The sequence below is a fragment of the Drosophila mojavensis genome, unplaced genomic scaffold, assembly GCF_018153725.1.
Source record: "Drosophila mojavensis isolate 15081-1352.22 unplaced genomic scaffold, ASM1815372v1 contig_136, whole genome shotgun sequence".
Taxonomy (NCBI): Eukaryota; Metazoa; Arthropoda; class Insecta; order Diptera; family Drosophilidae; genus Drosophila; species Drosophila mojavensis.
Window position 1 is genome coordinate 15,005,234 of NW_025318667.1, and position 25,706 is coordinate 15,030,939.

At 41.1% G+C, this 25,706-nt stretch overlaps 1 protein-coding gene across 12 annotated transcripts in view; it reads left to right on the plus strand.

The window, feature by feature from the left end:
- The first annotated feature begins 2,936 nt into the window (after positions 1 to 2,936).
- Positions 2,937 to 25,706, plus strand: part of LOC6583882 (pneumococcal serine-rich repeat protein) — a 66,429-nt gene continuing 43,659 nt past the window's right edge. For 9 of the 12 annotated variants that reach the window (XM_044009857.1, XM_015161444.3, XM_044009862.1 and 6 more), the window contains exon 1: positions 2,937 to 3,557. The gene's annotated coding sequence lies outside the window, so the exon portion shown is untranslated. The remainder of the gene's footprint in view (positions 3,558 to 25,706) is intronic. The other 3 variants (XM_015161442.3, XM_044009872.1, XM_044009858.1) reach the window with 2 other exon arrangements.

A 25,706-nucleotide genomic window follows, 5' to 3' on the forward strand; every position in this document is an offset into this window, starting at 1 on the left:
AATTTAAATTCCATTTTAAGATTTAACAGCGTATGCACTCTGCATTTATGCAACGTAGAAGAGAGCTTTAAAATATGGCAATACGCACTCGATTTGCGTAAGTTGTTCCGTACTTACGGATAGTGGGCGGACATATGGCTAGGAGGCTACGGGCTAGAGGCTGGGGGTAGTTGGCTAGCCGCAACAGGTGGTCGTACAAGGAACTTCGCCAAAGGTGCGCAGCGAGAGGTGCAAGTGACACAGACAGGGAAAGAGATGGGGCGCGACTGAGACCGAGAGCGAAAGAGATGGAGAGAGTGGGAGATGGGTTAGGTAGGCATCTGTGAATGGGCTGATTTGGCAAAAGTAGACATGGGCTTATCATCTATATATGTATATGGCTATCCATTCTTGAGCTGAGTTATTGCAGGACGTGCCAGTCAAACGAGAACGTTGCACAGAAATGGATATGAATTAATTAAATAGTTGGCATGTCCTTCCGGCTGGCCTCTGTCTAGCCGGAAGTCAAGTGCGATGCAATGCTTTAATGGCCTCTTCCCGGACAGCTCGCTGCGCATCAAATTGGGCAGCAAATGAGCAAAGCTCTAACGCTGAGGGAGTGTGTGGGGAGAGGGGCGAGGGTAGGGATGCGGGGATGATACTGTTGTGCCAAAGCGCCAAGTCTGGGCAATTTTTCACACTATACGGAAGTATTATTTGGGTCACATTTCCTGCTGCTGCTTTTAATTAAAATCTTCTACGGCCGTCCTCGCCGGGCGGAAGTACAAATTTCTTGCCATTACAAAGCGCAGAAAGGCGTCTCTCTTCCCAGCGCACTCTTTCACCCACTCTTTTTCTGCCTCTCTCGCACTCGCTCTGGCTGTGTTCCTCTTTCTCTCTCTCTCTCTTTCTCTCTATCTCGTTCATTAACTTTCACTGAATGCGAACGAGGCGCCGACTATGCTGAGCCGAACAGCGGCGGCGGCGAGCCGAACGTGCACGAACCCACATACGAACGCACAACCTAATGCCCTTCATAATGCCAAGGCAGGTGAGGTGAGTTGAGCGTGGTGTGGTGTGGTGTCCCTGTGGTGTGGTGAGGAGTGTTGAGGTATGCGCTGCTACGCGGCGGGTGGGTGCCTTCATTTCGTCAGCGGCCGCCAGATGATTTCAGCTGAGATTGAAGATAAAACACATGCGCGCATCACGTTTGCCGTTTGTGGCGTTTCGGTTTCTGTTTTTCTTTTTCTGTTACTTTTACATTTCTGTTTTTTTATTTTTTTTTTAAGTTTGTGTATTTTGCTGTTGTGTTTGTGTTGCCGTTTGCTCTTCTCGCAGCTTTCCAAAGCTCACAGGCACACATCCACACACACACACACGCATACATTCAAACAATGCGACGGTGACCCAGAGAGAGAAAGAGAGCGAGCGAGAGCGATAGACAGACAGCATGGCCGCAAGGCCGCACAAAGTTCGGCACTGCGCCGCCATCATCGCACACACACAGACACACACGCACACATACGTAAGTCTGTGTGGATATATGTATATAGACACACTCATACAAAAACATTACACCCGCAGTCAGATTGAGCTTCAGATTTAAGCGGCGCACATGGCACTTGGCGTTTCCTTTGGGCCACTGGCTGCTGCCGCCATCGTCGTCGCTGCTGCTGCTGCTGGTGCTGCTGTTGTTGTTGTTGTTGCTTTTAGCGCTTTTCGCCCCAGTGGGAAATGCGCAGCGCCCGCAGCGTGCAAACAATATTTAATTTTTGTATTTGCCGATTTCTCGAGAGTTTATGCTGCAGACAAACTTTGGCGTCGTGTTTGTTTAATATAAGTTTAATCTGCCAGGAATATAGTCATTAAATATTAAGCCAAAATTAACCGTGCTTAGCATATATGTATAAATATGAATATAATTTAATTGAAATATATGAAGAACATGAAATGGTAGCTATTAAAGTAATTGTGCAAATAATTTATATTACATGTATTATTAATAGAGTGCATGATTGGAAGCAAAATACTTGGATAGGGATATTTTTTGAACATTTTTTTTATTATTATGAATATTTTTATTTATTCACATTACATTGAATAAACAATTTTGGAGGTCCGTATATTCTTTTCTAAAAGTTGAGAAAAAAATCTATAAATATAAATTAAATATAAATATTATATTATAATTTAAATTCAAACTTTATTTTCCTACTACTACTTTCCTATTGTAGTAATTTTTTGTTATATCTACTGTAATCACAAATATTTATTTTATAGCAATTGAAATTCTAAAAATCTTCTCAAATTGCATTGCCAATTATGAGTCAAATAATCATTTTTCGATCATTAATGACATTAAAAAGATCAATCTTAATGATAAATAGTAGGAACTGAAGGCAATTACAGCATAGACATAAAAAAGCTTTTTGCTCCCACTGATCACTTTGTAACCATGCAGTATTTAAGTTCATTTTAGTTGGGTAAGATAAAGAGAGAGAGAGAGAGAGAGCTTTTATGTAGTGTGCAGTGCTTAACTGCTCTTGCATTCTCTTCAGCGCGCTCTCGCTCTATCCTCATCCTCGTCTCTGGGTGTCTGCTCTCCTTAGTTATTCAGGACACAAACCCATTAACACATGCGCGTTATTTCCCAATGGGTTGTCGGTGCTGTTTGCGCTTTCTTCAATGAACATGGGTAACATGTATAAAGTGCCCGCTGCTTGGGCGTTTTGGCTACAACTTTTGTAACAGTCGCGCACATCTTCTGTCTGTCACACACTCAAACACTCACACACACGGCTCATTCTCATACTGTACATCCCACATTCGCACACTCACTCACACACACACATTCAGCCACAGCGAGCATCGTTCAGTTCGGTTGGCTCTCCTTTCGGCAATGCGAATTGCTCGGTTCGTTCACTTCGGCCCCGACTGGCTGATAAGCTCGCGAAGCTCACGTTTAGTGCCAAACTGTCAATCGTGTAGTGCGGTCATGTGGTGCGGAGCTGTTTCGTGCGCTCTCCAATTGTTTTTTTGAGTAGTTTGTTTAAAGTTGAAAACAGCAGCAGAGCCGCAGCAGCCGCAGCAGTTGTCGCCGCTGTAGCTGAAGAAAGCAAAAGTCCAACTACTTCTTTTTTTTTTTTTTTTTGCTTTTTTTTGGCAACAATAACAACAACATCAACAGCGAAACAAGAAAGAAATAACCTACAAAGTGTGCGAATCTAAACCCGAGAACTCGAATGCTCTAACCCGCTCCTGTAAATATATTCGTAATAACAAATGAAATTATTGACACTTGTGTATTTTTCGAATTCAAATCTATTGCCATCATCTGTGCATAAAGTTCGCCGTTAGATTGTAAGTGTATGTGTGTTTGTGTGAGAGTGTGAGTTTTTTGTTTTTGTTTTTGTTGCTGTTTCGCGAGTGAGCAGTTCTTAACAAATCGGAGCGTAAACCAGCCAGAAGATAGCGGCCGATAGAGCGAGCGAGAGAGTGAGCAAGTGAGGATCCCAACTCAAGAAGGAGAAGCAGCAGCAGCAGCAGCAGCAGCAGCAGAAGATGAATTGCTGTAAAATGTGCGTGTAAAGTGTGACCATTTTATAGAAAATATATAAAAACACAAAATGTTTGCTAAATATTTGTTTGCTAACTCTAGTTGCCTGTGTGTGTATGGTGTGCAAGACATAACTGTAATTGCACGAATTATGCAAAGCTTTCCTTTTGCCATGTGTGCATGTGGGGAAGGGAGATGGTAGAGTGCGGGTCTCAGGGGGGGAGGTTGACTGACTGTTAACGTGCTTTCTCCAGCTGCCTTTCTGTTGGACCGTTAATCCAATTTGTATGAGACAGGCGAAGACACATCACACACACACACATATATATATATATATGTACACACTCTCATGTAATACCGCAAGTCAAAGCAAATCTTTTACGCTTTTCATGTTTGTTTGCGTGTGCCAATTAGTTGACAAATTACGCAAAAGCAAAGCCAACAAGGAACTACAACAACAGCAATGACAACAACAACAGCAGCGGCAGAAGCAGCAGTTCATTTTCGCTGCGCTTTAAAGTTTCTTTTTCTTATGTATATTTTTTTTGATGTGTTTGCAATTGTGTATTTATGTAACAAAGCAGCACAGAAATTGTCACAAAAAAAAAAAAAAAAAAAAAAAAAAACAAAACCCTGAAAAGAAAATAGAATAAAAATCCTAAATCCAAAACCTATTCTCGCTGCTAATGAAGTTGTGTGTGGCCTGAGAAGAAGCAGAAGAGGCACATACACACACACTAGCACACAAAATTACTCAATCGTTTCGTGTGTGTGTGTGTGTTTGTGTGTGTGTGCCACCCTCGGGTTAGGCCTTTGGCACTGCTATTGCCGCCTTCAAGGATGTGAAAGTGAATGCTGCGGCTGCTACTGCTGCTGCCTCTTCATCTCTTCTTATGCTCTCATTGTTGTTGTTGTTGTTGTTAGTGTAGTCGCCTCTTGTCTGCGCCTTGTTATTTTTTTTCCCTTCATTGCCCTTGGCCACACAATAAGAGCGAGCAGGAGTGTGGAGCAAGGAGCAAGGAGCAATGAGCAAGGAGCAAGGAGTGGAGGGGCAGCCCAGCATTTGGTCGACCAGAATACAATTATTGCCATGTATTTGATTGGGTTTTCGCATTTTGATTTCTTCGTTGCATCGGTGAATTCCAATTTGCTGCGGTCAATTGGTGGGGATTACCTTAACTTGGGGCGCTAGGTAGAAAGTGAAGTACGTGCTGGCGCCCTTCTCTGCGCATCTCAAGCTAGTTTTGAGTTATCGATTTGCGTATTTAATTCTCTATTTATCTTCTTTTTTTTTGGGGTCTCTTTATGTGTTGAGGTTATTCAACTGCTCTGTGGACTACAGTGGGAGTGCAGAAATCAATGCTCGAAAATAAATGTGTTATCGATAAGTTGTTTACCGTTGTTAGTTGTTGTTTCATGAGAGATGTAGAGTAAAATATTAAGGCCTAAATATTAATCGAAGTACTTTTATAGCTGAATACTCTCAATGATTATTCATGCATCTATTTAAATTCCTGGAGTTAAATCTATCGATAAAATTTATACATTCTTTTAAAATTTTAATTATATTTTAAATACTTTAAGCAACAAAAATTGACAAGAAGTTATATTATAATAATTTAAGTGTTTATCTAAATATGTTGGTATACGGAACTAACTTTTTATAGGTCTTGTTTATATCATTTTATAAACTTATCATAAAGCAAAGCTATATGTGGCAAAAAATTTGACTAAAATTATAGCTGAAACAATGTGATTTGGCAAAGGTTAATAGAGATTTAATAGATTTGCTAAGCACCATATTTTCCTATACATATATGCCAGAGATATAGAGATATAAATGTAGAGCAAAATCGATAGCAAGAAATTATTTCCATTATTATCGATAGCACAAATTAGTTAAGCTGCAGCTATTCTATATGCGATAAAGCTTGCTAAATTGTGTGCGAATTGTTTCATATAGCCATAGGCTAATTCTTAAAGTGTTTGCAGTAGCAGAGATTTTTAGTACACACACACACATAGACACACAAACACACGCACACACACACATGCATACGAAGAGTCAATTGAGCGATTCTGGTGACTGACAACTGACACCACCCACTCGAATGTTACACATACGCCCCGTTTGCCCAGCCACAGGCAGCAGAGTTAATGTTTACCCCCGCCAGAGCCCAGCCAGTGCCTGGCAGTCTTGTTGTTTGTTTGTTTGTTTGTTTGTCGGCTCGCTCGCTTGCTCGCCCGCTGCTCGTTTTGTCACTTTGATGGCAAAAACGTGGACGCTGGCCAAAGGGATGCGGCTCGCTAGCCAGAGAGAGAGAAGATTCGCCTTGCTATTTTTGTCCCAGCCAAAAGCTGTGAATGAATGTCATAATCGATAATTGAATGGCTGAAATTGTGACCGACTGACCGACTGACGGACGGGCGGACGGGCGGACGGGTGGACTAGCTGCTGATGGTGCTGCTCCTGCCTGTGGCTAAGCCAATCCATAAATGTGTTTAATTAATGCCAATGACACAAACAAAAAGAGAAGTGTCAACGACTGAACAATGCCCTCTACGTCAGCAGCCAGAAAGAGAGAGCGAGAGAGTGAGAGAAAGCGAGAGATTAAGAATATATAGAGCAACTTTAGAGCGCATAAAAAGTCTTTAAAAACAAACAAACAAACAGTTATGCAAAACCTATATACTCGCTTAGTCGCCAAGCCCAGGGCATAACAATGCGGCGAAGCTGAGAGCGGGCGAAGTTGAAAGCAGAAAAGAAAAGAAGAAAATAACCAAAATGACACTCGCAGTCACATTCGAAATGACGAAAAATAAACACCGAACGTAACACACATACATAGACGCATAGGCACAAACACGAACACACACACACACACAAACACATACTGACGCAGACACAGGCGTAAAAGAAAAATGGTAAAACAGGCGACGGCGAAGGCAGCGAAGATGGCGACAAAATCGTAGCAGCAGCGGCTGCGGCAGCGGCAGCGTCAGCTGAAGACGCCAGCGTGTACGACAAAGGCGGCGACATGCTAGCGCTGTGTGTGTGTGTCTCTGAATGTGTATGTGTGTGTGAGTTTGTGCTGGCTGCTGTGCGCTCTCTTGCGCTGCCTGTGTGTGAGTGTGGTGAGTGTGTGTGACAGCGATAATAATAAAAACGTAGCAGCAGCGTCAGCAGCAGCAGCAGCAGGCAAAATACATGCTCATGCATAAGTATGTTTGTTTGTATGTATATTATATATAGTTGTGTGTGTGTGTGTGTGTGTGTTAGCATAGTCCAAGCAAAAGAAAATGCCAAGAAATGAAGTGTCTCTCTTGCGCTGTGTCTGTGTCTTTGTGTCAGTCTGTGTGTGTGTGTGTGGTCTTTATGCCTTTGACTGGCGTGCTGCTGGCTGTCGGTGTATGTGTTTGAGGCGCTCATACATAAATATACATGTGAGTCTGTGTGTGTGTGTCCTACAATTACATAATACACGCGGAGCATAGCTTAAGACGCAAAGCGAATAGTTAAAGCTTTTATATATGTACACACATATATATAATTTTTTTTCGGCATTTCGTTTATTTTGAGTATTTTTTGTTTTAACAGCTGAGTATTGAATACCAGCAGCCGGCTCTCTATTCTGTTGTGTACGTGTGTGGGTGAGTGGGTGTGTGTCCAAATGCAGTTTCTATACGCTCTCACATAAAGCTTACGCTCTTCATATGCATATGCATGTGTTTATATGTATATGTATATATGCATATATTTATGTATATACGTATGTGAGAGCTTGTCCTACTGCCCTAATGAAATTACATGCATGGAACAACGAGCTGCCAAGCAGCACAAAATGCACCACTTTCTACTTTATGCTGTGGCACAGCCACTCTATATATACTTAAACACACTCACACCTACACCTTGTACTCATATATACATATATACCCACACACACACACCCATGCACATGCATCTCACGCTCAGTGGCTGCTGTCAGTGGGGGCAGAGCTGGACGCGCTGAAAGTGTAGAAGGACGCCGCGCATTATTGCAGTTTTGTAAACACACACATAGACGCCCACACATGCACACATACCCACACACACGAACATGCCGACACATGCACATGCACATGCATACAGTAAAAGCTTTCGTCAATGAACATAATGTTTTAGTCTGTTGTTTCTTACAAAATTCATGAATTTTATTCAGCTTTTGTCTATACTCCATAGATTCTGCTGCCTTTATTTATTGTATTAACAATTTGGAACCTATTGAATTTCCAGTCACGCCTGCTGTACGTTCATCGACCGTTCACGGTAATGTGTACAGCAAATCAATCCCCTATATGCGATTCTCATGGCATTTTCGTCAGTTCGTGTGCATTTTCATAAACTGCATTTAGCTTGGAAAGTTTTTTGACATTTTGAGTAGATTTGATTTTCATTTGATGGTTAAGCACACGTTGCGGTGTGATGCCAAGGCAGCACGCACTCATACCAATATCAAACACACACACACATCCATATGCCCTTAGAGAGTGCATTATGCTGCATTTGCAGTTGATGAAGTTAGTTTTTGTGCTAGTTGACCCAGTTGGCGGTTTCTTTAACACGCATTCATTGGCAGTTACAAATCCTTCAGACACCAAGTAAATTACTTGCAAGGTTCCACACACATACACACACACACACACACACACACACACACACACACACATACTGGCTAAAGGGCACGCGATACGCCATTTAACGCTATATTGCTCGAAAGAGGGTAAAACACCTCAACAAGAATTTCAAACAGCGATTGGCCAACAACTTGTGAATTACTTTACTAAATTAAAAACTAAAAAAAAAAAAACTTTTAGTTTATGTGTGAAAAAAGCTGTGCAAAATATAGCAAAAGTTTTTGAGCAGCGCGCGGTTTCTTCAGCTGCTTGCACATGAATGGGCAAGGGAAAGTCGCAGCGAACTATTCCAGCAAACATCGCAAAAGTACATTAACTTATTATATATTACATATATTGGGTAGAGGTATATTATATCTATATAAATACATTTATATAAGTTATATATATACATATATGTATGTATAACGAAAAGTGCGTTTTTTGGGGCTACAAATATGAACGAATTCAATGAGCCAATCATAAAGCCAGTTAGTCAATAACCAAACAGTCAATTAGTCAGTTGGTCAATCAATTGCGAAGCCAGTTAGTCAGTGGTAGTCAATCATAGTTTACTAGAGGAGTATGCAGTCAATCAGTCCATCAATCCAGTGAATCAATCAATCATTTAAAGACACCCGCATCTAATTGTTTAGTCAGGTTTAGTCAGTCTATGATTAAATGAAACAGTTAATCAATCAGGAATTCAATCAACCAATTATTTTCTCAATCAGCTATCTAGTCAGTCAATCAGTTAGTTGATCTATTACGGCATTAACCGGTCAGTCAATTAGTTAGATGATCAATCACAAAGTCAATCAATAGGTTAGTCCGTATGCAGGGGATGGTGCAGTTAATCAAGTGGCTAGCCCATCAATCAGCTAACCAATAAGACAGTAAGGAAGTATTGTTGTTCATCATTGAACTGGTTACTCAATCCATCAGCTAACCAATCCATCAAGTAACCATTCGTCAATCAGTCACTCAGCGATGCAGTAAATTAGAAGTCCATCCCTTAACACTGGCCGTCAATCAGTTTGTTGAATGATGTGTAAACAGTCAATCAGTAAAATGAACATTGAGATTACTTCAATCAGTCAATATAACCAATCTATATAAATTAAAAATGTAACATGTTGGACTGATTGACTTAGCATAGAATGAATGACTGGCTGATTGATTGACTGAATCATTCAGTCAGCTTTTGTGCCAATCAATTGACTGATTGATTATGATTATGCTAGATAGGTAATTAGCTAGGGAGCTTAACCAAGTAGTCAAAGCAGTCGAGCGACTATAATACAGAAATTCAGTTATTCAATCAATCGATTGCTTATATAAAATGAGTAGAGGTATACTGATTGAGTCAAGAAAATGGTTATGAATCAGTCAGTCAGTTAATCAGCCTGTCAGTCGGATAGTCACCCAATCAGTCGCATCCGCGTGGCCACAAATCAGTCCGTCAATCATTCAGTCTGGCAGCTGGTCAATCACAGATAGAGATAAATTCGAATTTGGCCTTTGGGCACCTTTAAGTCGCAACCCCATTCGACGCTTTTTATCTCTGATTTGGCGCCGCTTCTTCTCGCTGGGCAAGCGAGTTTCGATAACTGAGATTTATCGACGCCCATTGAGAGCAACAGTGCAATGCCATTGCCATAAATAAGGGCATGCGACAGCACTTGTTGTGCGCCGTAGAGTCGAGGTAAGTCGAGACAAGTCCAGGCAAGTCAAGTCGAGTAGCAGCGAGTTGAGCGGGGCATCTGATTTGGTGCTGGCTGCTGCTCCTCTAATCCACTTTATCATTTGGATGAGCCTCTCCGACGGCTATTTGCACGTTCCTCCCGTTTCCGGTTGTAGCGATTGCTATTGCCGCTGCTCTTGTGGCGCCCAACGCGTGGCACCATCGCGTGTTGCCACAACGCAGCGCAACACAGCGTAGCGCAGCTCATTTGCCACGTTGCTTTATTGCCATCTTTATTTGCCATTGCCCATTGGCCATTGGCGCTGTCGTTTTCCCAAGTACGTGCCTATTAGCCGGAACGTGTCTCATTTGACTCCCGCTTCTTCGCCGCCGTTGCGACTGCTTCGAATATGCCAAATGAGCATGCCAATCGGCATCTAATTCTCAACTGATACTTATTAGTGTGCTTCCAATCATATTTATAGACACATATATTTGCACGTTGAAAGAGAGAGAGAGAGAGAGAGAGAGAGAGAGAGAGAGAAAGAGTGAGAGAAAGAATTAAAGAGAGACAGAGAGAGAGGGAGAGAGTTTGAGAGAGATATAGAGTGAGACATAGAGTGAGTCAGTAAGAGCGAGAGAGATAGAGAGGTGGAGAGTGAGTGAGAGAGGGGAAGAGATGGAGACAGAGGCCGTGGTAAAGAGAACAAGGGAAAGGAAAAGAGAAAAGGAGAGAGAGGGAGAAATCGAGAGGGGGAAGGGATAGAAAAAGAGCAAGAGATAAAGAGAAAGAGGGAGAGGCAAAAGAAAGAAATAGAGGGCGAGGAATTGAGAAAGAGGTGGAGATAGACAGAACAAGAGAGAGAAAGAGAGGGAGTGGGGTAGATAGAGCAAGTGGCAGAGTACCAAGGAGAGAAAGAGAGACTGAAAGGTATGAAGATAGAGAAAGGCGAAGAGATAGAAAGAAAGAGAAAGAGAGCGAGAGAGAGAGAGAGAGACGGAGATAAAGAGTGAGATAGATTGCGAGGTGACAGAGGGAGAAGAGTGGAATATTATACAAAATATGTAAATAAATCTATATTAAGAATTGAGAATGTTGCTTGTTCAGGGTCCACAAACTGTTGAATGTATTCAAAAATCTATATTTCCAGAGTTGACCATCCTCAAATGTGCAGGCTTATTTATAAGTAAATTATAAGTTAATCTCTGGTCGAGTTATTGATTTCAACTCAAACACGCTGGAATATATGAGTTTCCAATCCCAAAAGCACGAATAAAACGGCGGGAATAAAACTGATACATTTTTTATATGTCGCTCACTAAAGCTTTAAAGATATCGTTTTTTTGTTTTTCAATTTGCCACACCCCGTGCCAAGAGGCATTCATATATGTATACATATACATATGTATGACATTGGGCAAATCAATAAAGGAGCACCGCAGAAAGTTGGTCCATGAATTTGGAGTTTGAGCTATAAAGCTGCAGAAGATATATTCTGACCAGATGTGCCACAGTTCCACTGGGGGCGTGCATATAAAATGTTTATATTACATTTTGTGATGCTGACTAAAAAAAATTCTAGAAAAAATCTAGCCCCCAAGAGGCGTATGGCACAAAAACTAATATACTCTTTTCACTTTCGATAGCAAGCATAAAAATGTACCTTGGCATTGCATTAAATGCTTGTGAACTGGATTTGAAACAATGTCTATTCAATTTAATCTCTTTGATTGTTATAAATAGACAAGGAAAACAACAAAATTCGGAACTAGAATAAGACAAAGAGTTTAATAAATCAAACTTGATGCTTCGACTTTTTCATGCGATTCGAATTTGACTTTGGTTTCTGTAAACAAAAATAAAATGTAAATACGAAGATTTAAAAAGCATTCCAAATACGTGAAATAATGTGTGCGTGTGTGTGTGTGTTTTTTTTTTTACCTCTTCTCTTTTTTCTTTAATTCAAAAGATTTCAACAAATAATTATTATTTTCCTTTTCATTTTCATTTTCAATTCCATTTGAAATTTTGCTTTGATTTCTGTCGAAGGCAACGCAAAAATCTGAATTCAACACAAGTCAGAAATCTCTAGTCAGACTGCTCGACTACGAGGTACCCTAAAGTGTTCAAGTAATTAATATTGTAATATTTATTGGGGACGATAAACAAATTATAATAAAAGTAAAAAATGCATAATACTATTCAAGAATTGGTATCTAAAATTTGGAGATTCTTGATCTAAAGATGTAGGAGATATAATTTTTTTACTGTTTATTTTCGATAAGGGCTTTATATTTCTAATTATATTATAGTTTTATATCTGATTTTCGATGAGGTTTTTAATCGATAACATTTATACAAATATAGTTATCGTTTTGTTTTTTGAACAAACAAGATCTTCGATCTATACAGGGAGCTACAACAATATTTCAGCTCTCTGGATCTAATAGGCTCTGAGATTGCCGCATTTGTCGATTTATTTAGATCGATTCAATTTTCCACCCTGCCACGCCTTTTTCTACCTATTACATAGATTTCAACGATATCAATATACCCTAATTTACCTATTTCAAGGGTATATCTATATAGAATCGTATATATAAACACTTGAATTGAGTAGTTTCATTTGAATAAACACATGAAATGTATATATGTATATACATAGAAATATATATATATGTATATGTCTATCTATCCATCTATCTGGATGATTCGATTCATTTTGATTTGCTGCTGCTGGCTCCAGAGACGATCAAAATTTAATTGTTTGCTTACTGATTGTGATTTAATAATCTTTTCGCTAATTTGACAGCATTTTTTTTTTTCGTTTTTCTTCTTTTCTTGTATTTAACTCGCCTTTGAGTTGAAATTTGTGACGCTTTCAAAATTGGCAATTCAATTTCATGGAATTACTAATGAAATGGGTTCAAGGGAATCAATCAAAATGCTATTTCGCTGGCTATTGGCTCTCAGCTCTCGGCTCTCAGCTTTCGGTTCTCCGGTTCTCTGATTCTCTGGTTCTCTGGTTGCTTTTCATGCAATTTGCTGTAATAAAATTTCAGTGAATTTTCATTTAATTATGAGCATTGAGTGCTGGCAAGCACCAAATTGATTATATGAATGGGACTGTCTCACTTTTTTTCTTTTTTTTTTTTTTTTTTTTTAATTTATTTATTTACTCATTTTTCGTATTTTTCATGTATTTCGTATATTTTGTTGTTGTTATCTTTGCTTCGCTGTAATCAATCAAGGAGTGAGTGGGAGCTGAGCTCTGCTAGCAGCTGCAGCTGTAACCAGTTATCATGCGAGCCCGAAATGAAAGGCATCAAAATGTAAAATTGCAGACTTGTCTATAGACAACTGTCCATACACCCATACACCCATACACCCACACACACACCCACTTAACCACACTCACACCCACACAGCCACTCATGCACACGTACAGCGGGAGCCTATTAAAGTGCTGGTAAATGCACGTCTGGGGATTCTGTGCTCAGATCCTTGTTGCATGGCCTTTTGCGTGCGTCGGACATGAGGCATGTCAAATAGTTGTCAATTATTTTTATTACAATTTCCCTTTTGTGCTGGGCGTCTTTTTACAGTCACGCCCCACACACACACACACACACACACACACACACATATATACAGGCATATACACATGGGCCTGCTTCTTTTTAAATTTATTATTTGGTTTCGCGTCTTTTGTTGATTGCCACGCAGGCGTTGTCCTTGTCCTCCTGCCAAGGCACACACACACACACACACACACATACACGCATGCAGAGCTCAAGCATAGGCTTAATTGGCATTCAGCAAGTGTGTGTGCGTGTGTGTGCTGTGTATATTTTATAATTTTGCCATTTCTTTGCGACGCGCATTCCACACATACACACACACATGCACACGTTTACTTTTCTTTTGCCACTTTTTATGCTTTCATGCGCATTGTGCGCGCTTTTCCTGTCATTCGCGTAATTGTGAGTGTGTGTGTGTGTGTGTGTGTGTATGCCATTTGAGGCAGCTTAAACAGTGAAGCGCGTTACCTTTTTGTCGGCGGCCTTAACAACATATTCAAATCCAGCGGAAGTAATTTGATGCGGGGTTCCTGAAGGAGTGGGGAATGGGCGGGCAGTGAGGCAGCTCTCCTGCTCAGCTCAGCTCAGCTCAGCTCAGCACTGCTCGGCTCGGCTCCTGCTCACACCTCCTGCCCACTCACCACGCACGGCAAGTGCAGTGAGAGAGCCGGGCAACATTTCCGAATGCCAATTGACAGGCAGCACCAACTGTTGGCACTTGCAACTTGAGGCATTGAGAGCTGCCAACGCATTGAGCTGTTGAGCAGCTCGACTGAGCCGCGATGCCGCCAATTATGTGCGTGTCAGCGATGCCAGCGATGCCAGCTCAAGTGCCACAAGCACACACTGACACTGACACACACACGCGCACACGCACACCCTTGCACACATGTGGCAACTAACATAAAGCTGCTTTCTCTCTCTTTGATATGCGACAGTTGAAATGCTCTTATACACATACGATACATACACACATATACATTAGTGAAAGTTGCTCAATTGAATTAGTTAACTTGTTCATTCATTAGCCATGGAACTAGTTCAAGGAGAGAGAAAGTGATTGCGTATGAGATAGAGAGAGAGAGAGTGAGAGAGAGAGTGAAGTGCACATTTCGTAGTTCTTTCTATTCATTATAAGTTATCTTAGTTTAGTCGATGATATATTCAATATATACTATGAAATATGAACTAATTGAACTAAATAAATTGAACAAAATGCTTGAATGAGCATTGAATTAAGGCTCTAGATATGTTTCATCTATGCAGTTGAATAACTGAAATGTTAATAAATCACATGCAGTGGAATTCGGTTATTACGACGTACGGTTATTCTGGTATCTACTCAAATTCATAACAGGCTCTAGCGCCTTCCTGATATAACGACGGCATCTTGAGTGTACTGTATATTCTATATTATATCCTTCTTAAAGGATTTAACATTTTACAAAATATTTTTGAATACATATGTATGTATATATATCTGTACCAGAGCTACCAATTTTATTTTTTTAATTATTAAGGGATGATATATGTATACAGTAAATATCTTTAGGAAAAATCAAAGATTCCAGTGGAATGTTGGAAAATCTGACAGTCATAGGAAAAGTAGTATTGAATTTCTGGGAAATGTCAAGCTCTTATGAATAAACTTTCATTATCCTTGTCGACCTCTTGTGAAGAACCTTTCATTACCCTTAGCAGAGAAAGGCACATATGATATCCAGGAACAAACTGATTTAAAGTAAAATATGATTGTCGCTTTGATTTTTATTTCCTTCAATTTGCTGTGAACTATTGAATTAGACCTTCTATGATATTCAACTCAAACGCCTTTTATTATTTGTAATCATATTTGATAATTATGATTTGGATGCTTCTGCGAGCCTCTTCGCGTATTTGAAGCTCATTAAGCTTAATGAGTTCTGCATTCTTCAGAATCGCTAAATCCCTGTATGGAAATAAGTTTCATATGGTTCTGGTTTATTACGCGAAATTTGAGCTTGTTTGTTGGAAAAGCCACAAAGAGGTATTTCATGTAGGAAAGTTCTTAGAATTATAGCACTGCTATAGTTTGTCATAGTTGTTATAAAGTATTTTTGCTTGTCACAAACTGGGCCAACAAACTTAACGTGGCTCATGTAAGTGTATAGGCATTCGCTGCTGCATACTTTCGAGCGCTGCTCAGATTTTATTTGCCTCAATTAAATATTTGAGCTAATTAGCTCACACTTTACACGCGCACTTTTGATGATTGATGAAAAGCGTTAAATAATTATGCCAAGCACTCGGGTTAGTCAATCAGTCAAATGATTGTGTGTGTGTGTGTGTGTGTGTGTGTGGGAGATTGTGTGCTGGCTTTCGTCTCGATGCTCATTCGAAATGAGGCGTGTGGAATGCGCATACATTTAGCAAATGACATGTGAATGGGCAAAATGGGCGCATCCAAGTACCGTTGCCTGCGTGTCTGCTTTGAGTATTGACTTTTGTAGGCTTCAATTGATTCGATTGAAATTTGATAAACACACGACACACACACACACACACACACACAAATGCACAAGCACAAACGCACGACTGAGTGCCATTCACATTCGCATTCAAATTCAAAGTCGCAATTCACAAAAATTTTGATTAGCATTTCTGAATTACGAGCTATCTGTAAACCTTTCAAAATACACTCACACTCACACTCACACACTCACGCACACACACACATATATATATATGCTTGATGACATCGCCATTGTTGCTGTAAATGATTTCCTTATCGATTTACGATGCTAGCTTTGATTATTCACCATTCACCGTGTCCTTTTTATCGATAAGTGTTGTGTAATTTAATTAATTACTGCGAATACGACTCTCGACATCGCTGTTCACATTTTTACAACTTATGCCATTTGTTGATAATGTTGACATTTCCATGGAATTTATATAACTGTAAAGTTGAAAACAAGAGGGCTTTAAGTAGTTTTTATAATTATGGAGAACGGATTTTTTATATTCTGAACCTACTAGAAATTCTGGGTAAAATGATTTGGCGAATATGCAAGTAGGTATATAGCAGGTATATATATATAGCATATATATTATTGATCAGTCAATTTAAAATTATCCCTCTATCCGTTTGTCTGTCAGTCCCTGTGTAGGATGTATTAATTATCGATAAAAATCGATCATTTAACTTCTGGTTACTTCAAATTCACCATGCAGTGAATATGGAAACATTGTATATCTTGGAATACGATACATTTCCCCACAAATTTGCACATGGTATCTTCTAGTCGAGTAGTTCCGATTGTTATCAAATTTCAATTTTCTAATTGTTCCCAACTTTAGCTTAATCAACCTTATCTAACCATTTGAATACACTCTATTTACGGCTTGATAAATGAATCAAATTCGATTGAAAAATGACGCACACAAAGTTGAGCGATATCAATGGAATGAAAATTCCAAATAATTTAATAATTAATTAAGTCGTTTAATATGCACTGAGCTGTGGAGCTCGGCGCTTACCTGCTGACTGGATCAATCGCCACTGACAGCCGTTATCCGTGCTATCCTTCCGGCTGTTATCACGCCGCAAAGTTAAAGTCAATTTAATACCGAATTTAAGCCGCCTGCTGCAATTGCAGCGCAGCGCGAGAAAAGAAGGAAAAATAAAGAACGGGAAAAACTGTAAGCAGAAGCTGGCAACGGGCGGCCATTAATTTTCATTGCCGTTGCCGTCGTCGTCGTCGTCGTCGTCGGCGTTGCCATTAAAATACTTTTCAATTTTTCAAACGGGGCGCACAAATTTCTGACATTGAAAAATTATCCGGGCAAGGGATAAACGGATAGCGGCAAGCACAACGAAACGAAACTGAGCCGTGCCGCACGTGGCACCGAGCGGGAGGAACAGGCAAGCAACAAACACTTGACTGCAAATTTATGTGACCCACTGTGGCAGCCAGTCGCGCCCTAACGAGCAAGGCCAACGAGCTGTCCGACCCGATAATAGGTAAATAAAACCAAAGACTCCCCCCGCCCAGTCCCTAACACGCCCTCGCCCTCGCCCTTGCCCTCGCCCCACGGCTCACTTGAGGCACTTCTGCCGGGCTATCGCCTATCGTGTGATTTGAGCTGGCGAGAGAAAACGCAGCTGTCGGGATGCCCCACTCGCTGTGGCTCTGCAGTCACCAATGACGACTCTTATGGCCAGCTCCGATGCCAACTCTTGCTTCAAGCAGCCCTTACCAGCTGGGTAAGGGTTAGCCGAGCTTTGTGCTTTTACAACACCGGATTTTTGTTCAATAATTGAGCAGGCTATAAAATGTTCATAGCTGGCCCTAGTCGAGCTCAATTTACACCTTGAATCGTGCTACATAAACGGCATGCCTTCAAATTAATTTCTTGCCATAAACAGCCAGGCGAAAGTCTCTTCAATCGGTTCGGATTATGATGCAGTGTCGAAGGGAGGTAGACGTATGTATGTAGTTATTTGTAATGCACGGCATGTCAGTTGGTCTATTTTATAGATGGTACAGTACAACGATGTATTGATATGCAAGCAAGCACTTACTAATCAGACAGTCAATCAGTCTATCAATCAGTCCGTAAATCAGTCAGTCAATAAGTTCATCAATAAGTTGGTAAATCAGTCAGTCAATCAGCCAGTAAGATCAGCAGTCAGTCAAGCACTCAGGCTGTCTATCAATCAGTCTGTAAATCCGTCAGTCAAATAATCAGTCAATCAGTCCATTGGTAAATCATTATCACCCAGCCAGTCATTGTCAGTCGACCAGTCAGTCAATCACTCCATCAGTCAGTCAATCAGTCAAACTACCACTTAGCCCATCAGTTAGTCGGTAAAACCTCACGTCAATCAGTCCATCAATCAGTCGGCCAATCATTTAGTGAGACTATCAGTCAATCAATCCATCAATCAGTTTGTAAATCAGTCACTTATCCAGTCAGTCAGACAACCAGTCAGTCAACCACTCAGTCAGTCCTTAAATCAATCGATAAATCAGTCAAACAACCAGTCAGTATATCAGTCCATTAGCCAGCCAGTCAAACAGTTCATAAATCAGTGAGACAATCAAGTAATTGGTCATTTATAAAAAAAAAAAAAAAAATCACTACGTCAAAACAAATCAATCAGTCAGTAGGTAATTTTAGGTTAATTTTAAAGCCCTATGTTCATTGACAAAAATTGAATCAATCAATCAAGTCAATCTGTCTGCCAATCAGATCAAGTTCATAATTTAATCAGTTAGGAAATCAGTCTTCCAAATAAAACCATGTCCAATCAATCAATCAGTTCATTAGTCATCCAATCAGCTAAGCAAAAATCTTTCAGGCATAAAATGGATAATTTTTTTGAAGCAGTATACATTGAGTGAAATGTGATCAATCAATACAGTCAATCACTTAATCAGTCAGCCAATCAGTTCGTCAAATCAATCAGTCCATTATGGCATCAATGAGTCAGTCAGATCTATCATTAAATGACAATAATTCAATGTTATATAATCATTAAGAAGAATTACTTACAATACATCAGATATATACATACAATCAGAGAATTCATCCATCAATCAATCAGAAAACCGTACAGTCACTCAATCAGTATGTCAACCATTCAGTCTGTCAGTCAGATCAGACACGCTTGACTCATTCAGAGAGTATATTCAATTTAAGTGCCTGTCTTGCTTTCACATATTAAGTATACGCACTGTGGCAGGCTTCACTCCATTAAAATTCCATTGGCCCCACTGTGGAGAGACAGTCACAAACACACACACACACAGACAGAGCGAGAGACAGACACACACACATATATACACACACACTCTCTCACAACAAATGCACAAACATAAGTTAGAGAATTGCGGAACAAAGTGTCGGCACTTAAAAGGCAGACACTGCCAGCCCACAAGAGTGCCATTCATTCAAGCGAAAACCCAAAGAATCTGTGAAATCTCTCTGAGAATTGCCAAGGGCGAGAGAGAGAAAGAGAAAGAGAGAGAGAGAGAGCCTCAAAGGTGATAGGCATTGCATAAATCGAAGTGAAAGTGCATTTAAAATTCCATCATTCGCTTTACGAATGGAACGTTAGCCAGCTAGCCGATACTAACTGTTAATTGCATCATGTTTCATGCGGTTAGGTAAACGGAAAACAGCAAACAGCAAACAGCATCAAAATCACAGATAAGGAGAGCTAATCAAGACAGAGACAAATGTAGGCACGCCGAGGCACATTCGATTTCCCCCGAGCTCACTTTATTTTCAGAGATGTTAATAATTGTGTTGTAGCGCCTGACTTACGGCTTATGCTCTGACTAACTGACTAACTGACTAACTGGCTGAATGACTGACTAGCTGGATGTGCCAACGCCTTGGGATCATGTAATTGCATTAATCTTTGATCCACAAACACACACATGTGTGTGCTTACACACATACGCACAGTCACACACCCACACACAGGGCCACACTCGAGTACACCTGCTTCGGCTGTGAGCGAAAGCAGTTTTAATTGAATTTTGCTTGATGCCGGGCTACACGCTTATTTGCATGCAAAAGGGATGAAATGCCAAGGTACACCCACACAAACACACACACACACACACACACACTCATACATGTGCCCACGCTCACGAACACAGCTATAAATATATACTCACTTACACAAATATAAATCAAGCTGTGCTCCACATTTAAGCATTGCTCAATGCGATACAATTCAAGGGAAAAACAAACACATTTCATTTGCGAGCTGCTTAAATACCCTTGAAGTTCCAAGTGAAATCTTTTTAAAAATAATATACATTTCTTTGTTATATTTAGTGCCGTTGCGCAAGAGTGGCAAATGAAAAATGCTCGAAATAAATAGTAATTCGTAGGAAACGCCCTTTCAAGTTTTTGCAAGTCGAGCTTGTATACATTCAAATTAAAGCTTCATGTGGATTGAATTGTTAGGCATGGATGCATTACTTTAATATATATATAAATAAATAATAAATAGGACGACTCGACGACTCGTATAAATTGTTAAAGTTTTGCAAAAGCAAAGTTATCTCACCCCGCGCATGCATTTCGCCGAGCGTAAATAAGCGTTTAAATGTATATGGTTCTTGCCGCATGCCGCATGCCGCCTGCCGTATGCCGTATGCCGTATGTCTTTTGCCAAGTGCCGAAATAAATAAATAAAAAACGAATTGATTACCGAACGCAGCGTAACGAAAGCAAAGCTAAGAGTAGCTCAACGATTTGCCCAGTTGGTGGTCTCACGCGGCGTATGCGCGATTTTTGTCCTGCCTTGAGCAGTTGCGCTGGCGCTGGATCTGGTTCTGGCAAAAAGCAATTGATACAAAATCATGGCCACAATTTGAGCAAATTGCCTTATCGACAATATAAAGAAGTGTTGGCAGAAAAAATAGCTCGCAAAAAACGCCGTTAAACTACCGTCATGTTTATGCATGACATTATGGATGTGTCTGGAGAGCTATTGGGTATGCTAGACTGAAGGGGACGTCAGAGATCGCCTGACTCGAATGCGCTATAGTAGCTTATGAGCCGGTAGAGTGGCGATACAGTAGTGGTAGAGTGGTGATATAGCAGTGGTGGAGTGGCGGTAGAATCGCGGTAAAGTGACGATAGACTAGCTATAAAGTAGTGGCAGAATGGCGGTAGGGCAGCGTTACAGCAGCGGTAGCTGTGGCGATAGAGATGCGGTAGAATGGCGATGGAGTGGCATTAGAGCAACGGTAAAGTAGCAGTGAAGTAACGACAAAGTAGCGGTAGAGCAGCGGTAAAGTATCGGTAGCGGTAGAGCAGCGGTAAAGTAGCGGTAAAGTAGCGGTAGCGATAGATAAGTGACAGAATGGCGGTAGAGCAGCGGTAAAGTATCGGAAAAAAGACGGTAGAGCAGCGGTAACATTTGGGTAGATAATAAAGAAGCGGTAGAGTGGCGGTAGAGCAGCGGTAATGTAACGGTAGAATGGGGGTAGTGCAGCGGTAAAGTAGCTGTAGAGCAGCAGTAAAAGGGAATATCCATCGCCTGGCCTGATAATGTTTGCTATATAGGGCACATAAATGAGCTTAGGCTTAGGCTTAGGCTTAGGCTTACTTGAAATCAACTATAGAACATGTAAAACATTTTAAGAAAAGTCTCCTATCGTCTGGAACAATGCGTTAGTTCCTAGAAAAATGCAATTGGCCTAGAATATTGAAAGAATTTAATCGAAAAATGCATCAATTTAAGTAGGAAAGCGGCAACTCCATTAACAGCTATCGTAGCGACCCTAGTAGACCAAGAGAAAAACATGAATTTATTCACTTTTATCACTTTTTATATTAGTTATTTTTGCTGTAGTCGCTTGAAGCTGCAAGTCGTACGTATTGTATGCTCTCTTTGCATGCAGTTTTTGTGCTCTGCGTTGATTCTGAATAAAATTGGTTGATAAATTGTAAAAAAGGCTGGAATTTTTTGGTCGGAAGAGATGCGAGCAAACAGACAGCACGTCGCACCGCTGGCCTTGTCTGCTGGCCACGCCTGTGGCTCGATGCTGGCTGGCCCTGTCCCTGTCCCTGTCGTCCCTGTCCCTGGGCGCATGCAAATGACGATCCTAATTTATGCTGTGGTTCGGTTACACATTTACATGAAGAAATGGCCAGCGTGGAGTGATGGGAAATATGCGCGGTAGGGTCGGTAGGGGCGGTAGTGGCAGTAGGGGGAGTTAGGTTAATGTGTGGGAACTGCGGGCAGCTGCTTGACCTACTACTGCGGCATTTCGAATCACTTAAGTCTCTCCACATGCACGAGTCAACATTTTTGACTAAGCTCTGGGATCTGTGTCCGGTCCCAGACGGACAATCATATTCATAACAGCCAGTGGCGGCTGGCATCAGGCTTAAGACAACCAACTGACAGCCACTCGAATCCATGTTAGCGGCAACAAACACAATGCCGCAACAAGGCATAATAAAAAACCAAAACGAAACTCACACACACACCTACACACCCACACACGCACAGGGATAGATAGATAGACAAGGGTGACAGCAGTTGATATTGGGCTACTTAGTGGGCAGCGTTTGACATAATCGCTGATAAGGGATTCCTTGCGAGGCAACGGACAACAAAAACGGGCCACATCAAGGCACAGCAAAATGCTAGACATTTAAGCTTAGCCTAGTTGGTAGTCCTCTATTGATACAGGATCATATCATGTTCACTTCAACTTGCCCGGATTCAATTGAAGCGTAACTAGAGGCGACCCAACTGTAATAGGATTTTGTTATATTTTCTATAAATTCAATTTGAACTTGAGCGGGGACTTGGCCAAAATTCTTGTGCTATGAAAAGTTATTGTGGGTCAATCGTTTAGGCATAGTTCTGGTCGCAGAGGCCAGAAGGGGAATCAGCATACTTTGGTCTAGCTACATTGTAGCTACTGAGAATGGCCTTCAATCTGTTCCTTCAGGCGCAGTTCCTAATTATCCGTATGGTGCAAATCAGCAAAGCCTGTGTGTCTCTATAATTGCATTGTACAGGCTGTTTCGCAAAACAGGGCCAGAACGAGGCTACGCACTCAGTGCGGACAGCTCTTTTTGGGCTCAAAGTGACATTGGGCTTGTGCTGTTTAACAGCCCACGCAATTGCTGCATTCTTTGACCACATTTTCCGGCCATAGCTGTCACATTCACTTGTCAAGGGCGTTGTCGAGATACTTTGCCTGCGATGCCTCAGAGTCCAGAGTGCAGAGGTACGCCTTCCCACTATATATATATACATATATATGTATGTGTGTGTGTGTGTGTGCGTGTAGGTGGGCTGTGGTCAGCTGAAACGGGCATTGATGGTCTTCTGTGGTTTCACCTCCAAGTTTCATCTCTTGCATCGGGCTGCCAATGGAAAAATGTAAAGCTCAACTCGGTTTGTTTGAGTAGCAGAGGATTTACGTGTGGTTTTCTCAATATCGAGATGAAAATGAAGTGTCTCCTCTTGAAACTTGTGCGTCTTCTTTTGTGAAAGAGTCTTCTGGCTTGTATGTCACTTTTATTTGACGTATTGTCGATCGTTTTTATATTGTTATGTTTACGATCAAGTATAGGCTGAGGTATTGTGCTGGTTCTTATGTTTTTCATGCACCACTCAGCACCGCTGACAGATTTGATGAAGGTGACTTGCGTGACACGCGGTTTGCTGACATTTGGATGCGGCTCCAAATTAAGGGCGTTTTATATTTGTATACAAATATCTTGTTACCTATTAAAAATGTCTTGGTCAGAATTTTGAGTAGCAAAACATTTTCGTTGAATTTTTCTCTATTGAATTCTTGGGAACGCAATTAATTTAAGGACTACCCGAAAAAGCAGGGAAAGGCACAGATCGAAAAGGGGAGGGAGAGACAGAAACAGGCAGAGAGACAGAGAGACAAACGGTATAAGCGAGAGAGAGGGAGAGAGAGAGAGAGAGAGATAGAGAGAGAGAGAGAGAGAGAGAGAAAAAGTAGGAGCAAGAGGAAGACTCAGAGTGAGAAGGAGAGTAAGAGGGAGAGGGAGACAGAGAGAAAGAGATAGAGAGAGGCAGTGTGAGAGCTAGAGAAAGAATTCTAAAGCGAGATTGAGAAATATATATAGATTGAGAGCGAGCAAGAGAGAGAGAAACATATAGAGTGACAGAGAGACACGGAGAGAGAGAGAAACATATAGAGTGACAGAGAGACACGGAGAGAGAGGCAGAGAGAGCGATCGAAAGAGAGCTACCACATTTTATTCACATATTTCACTTGAAGTCTTATATATCTTAAAGCTTCTTCATTGGAAGGCTTCCTAAGCATAGTTCAATCCACTTATTTCCATTTGGAAGTGAAGTTAAAGGAAAGCACATCTATATACATATATCGAATTCAAGAGTCGTACTTTAGCCTAGTTAGCTCACTTAACATCTTAGTCTAAATCTAATCTAAATCTTTACTTTCTGTCAGTTGCCATCCATATTCACATTTGCTTCCTCTCCTCTTCCTGTTTGTGCCCATCGCTGCAGCCAAGATCTGATGCTCTGATTTTATTAGCTAATTGATAGACTATCCGATCTTATTTGCTACACTTGCTATAAGCAAGTATTCATATTTCAGCTGAGCAGATAGATGCACAGCTATTAAAAACAAATTTCAATATTTTCATTGCATATTATAAAAAAATACTAATTCATTAAAATCAAGGGTTATGTCTTAATTTTTCGTTGAAAAAAAAAAAGGCATCCAAATCGCTTCAGTTGCAAAACTTAAATTAAAATAATAAAAGGAGAAGGCGAGGACGAGGACGAGGGAGGGAGAAAATCGAGTTGACTGCGACAATTCGCAAGAAAATCGCTCGACTTGCCTGCAGAGGAAACCGCGGGGCGCACTTCAGGCCGCTGCTGTGGAATGTGGCGTGGATTAAATTTTGATGAGACGATTTCATTTGATGTTAAACATAATTTGTAAACTCTGAGCGAGAGCCAGAGGGGGACTTATTAGTCGTGCAAAAGTAACTGTCCTCTGCTCGTTGGGGTGTCTTGTGCGCGAGGAGTCGACGACCATGGTCCGGGAGGGGGAAGAGGAGGGAGGGGTTTGGAGGGTTTGTTATGTGGCATTGGAGGCGGACGATGATTTTGTGGTCTTGTTGGTCAGTTGATGAGGGCGATTAGCAACGTCTGGCACAATGCTGTGGGTGTGGGCCGCCTCTAATTAACCGCAATTTTGGCGAGTGTCGTTCGGGGAGTTGCGCATACGCCGCGTGTGCCGGCATTTACTTCCTCGCTGTGGCTCCATCTTTGACCTGCCGCGACTGCCAATATGCGATGATGATAAGATTTTTCATTTATTACACAAGAGCATGAGGCTGTCTGTAGTCGGGTTACACAAGTGTGTGGGTGGCACTGATAAGCCAGGGGGAGCGTAGGGATTGGCAGGGCTGGGCTAGGCTGGGCTGGGCTGGGCTGGGCTCGCTTCTCGATTGACTTTGACAAGTGGTTAGCATTTTTTAATGTCACATTTTGTGGCCACGCAACGGCAGCTGGCTTAGCATTTAGAACGCTTTCTTTTTACTGACCAATGAAGCGTAAATTTTGAAATTGAAATCATGAGGAGCAGAAATTGAACTGATGCTGCTGTTGATGCTGCTGCTGCTGCTGCTCCTGGCTGACTGTTTATCTTCCACTGCTTGGCTGCTTCATTGGGTTTTACACACAAAAAGAGGAAAATAATGTAACGA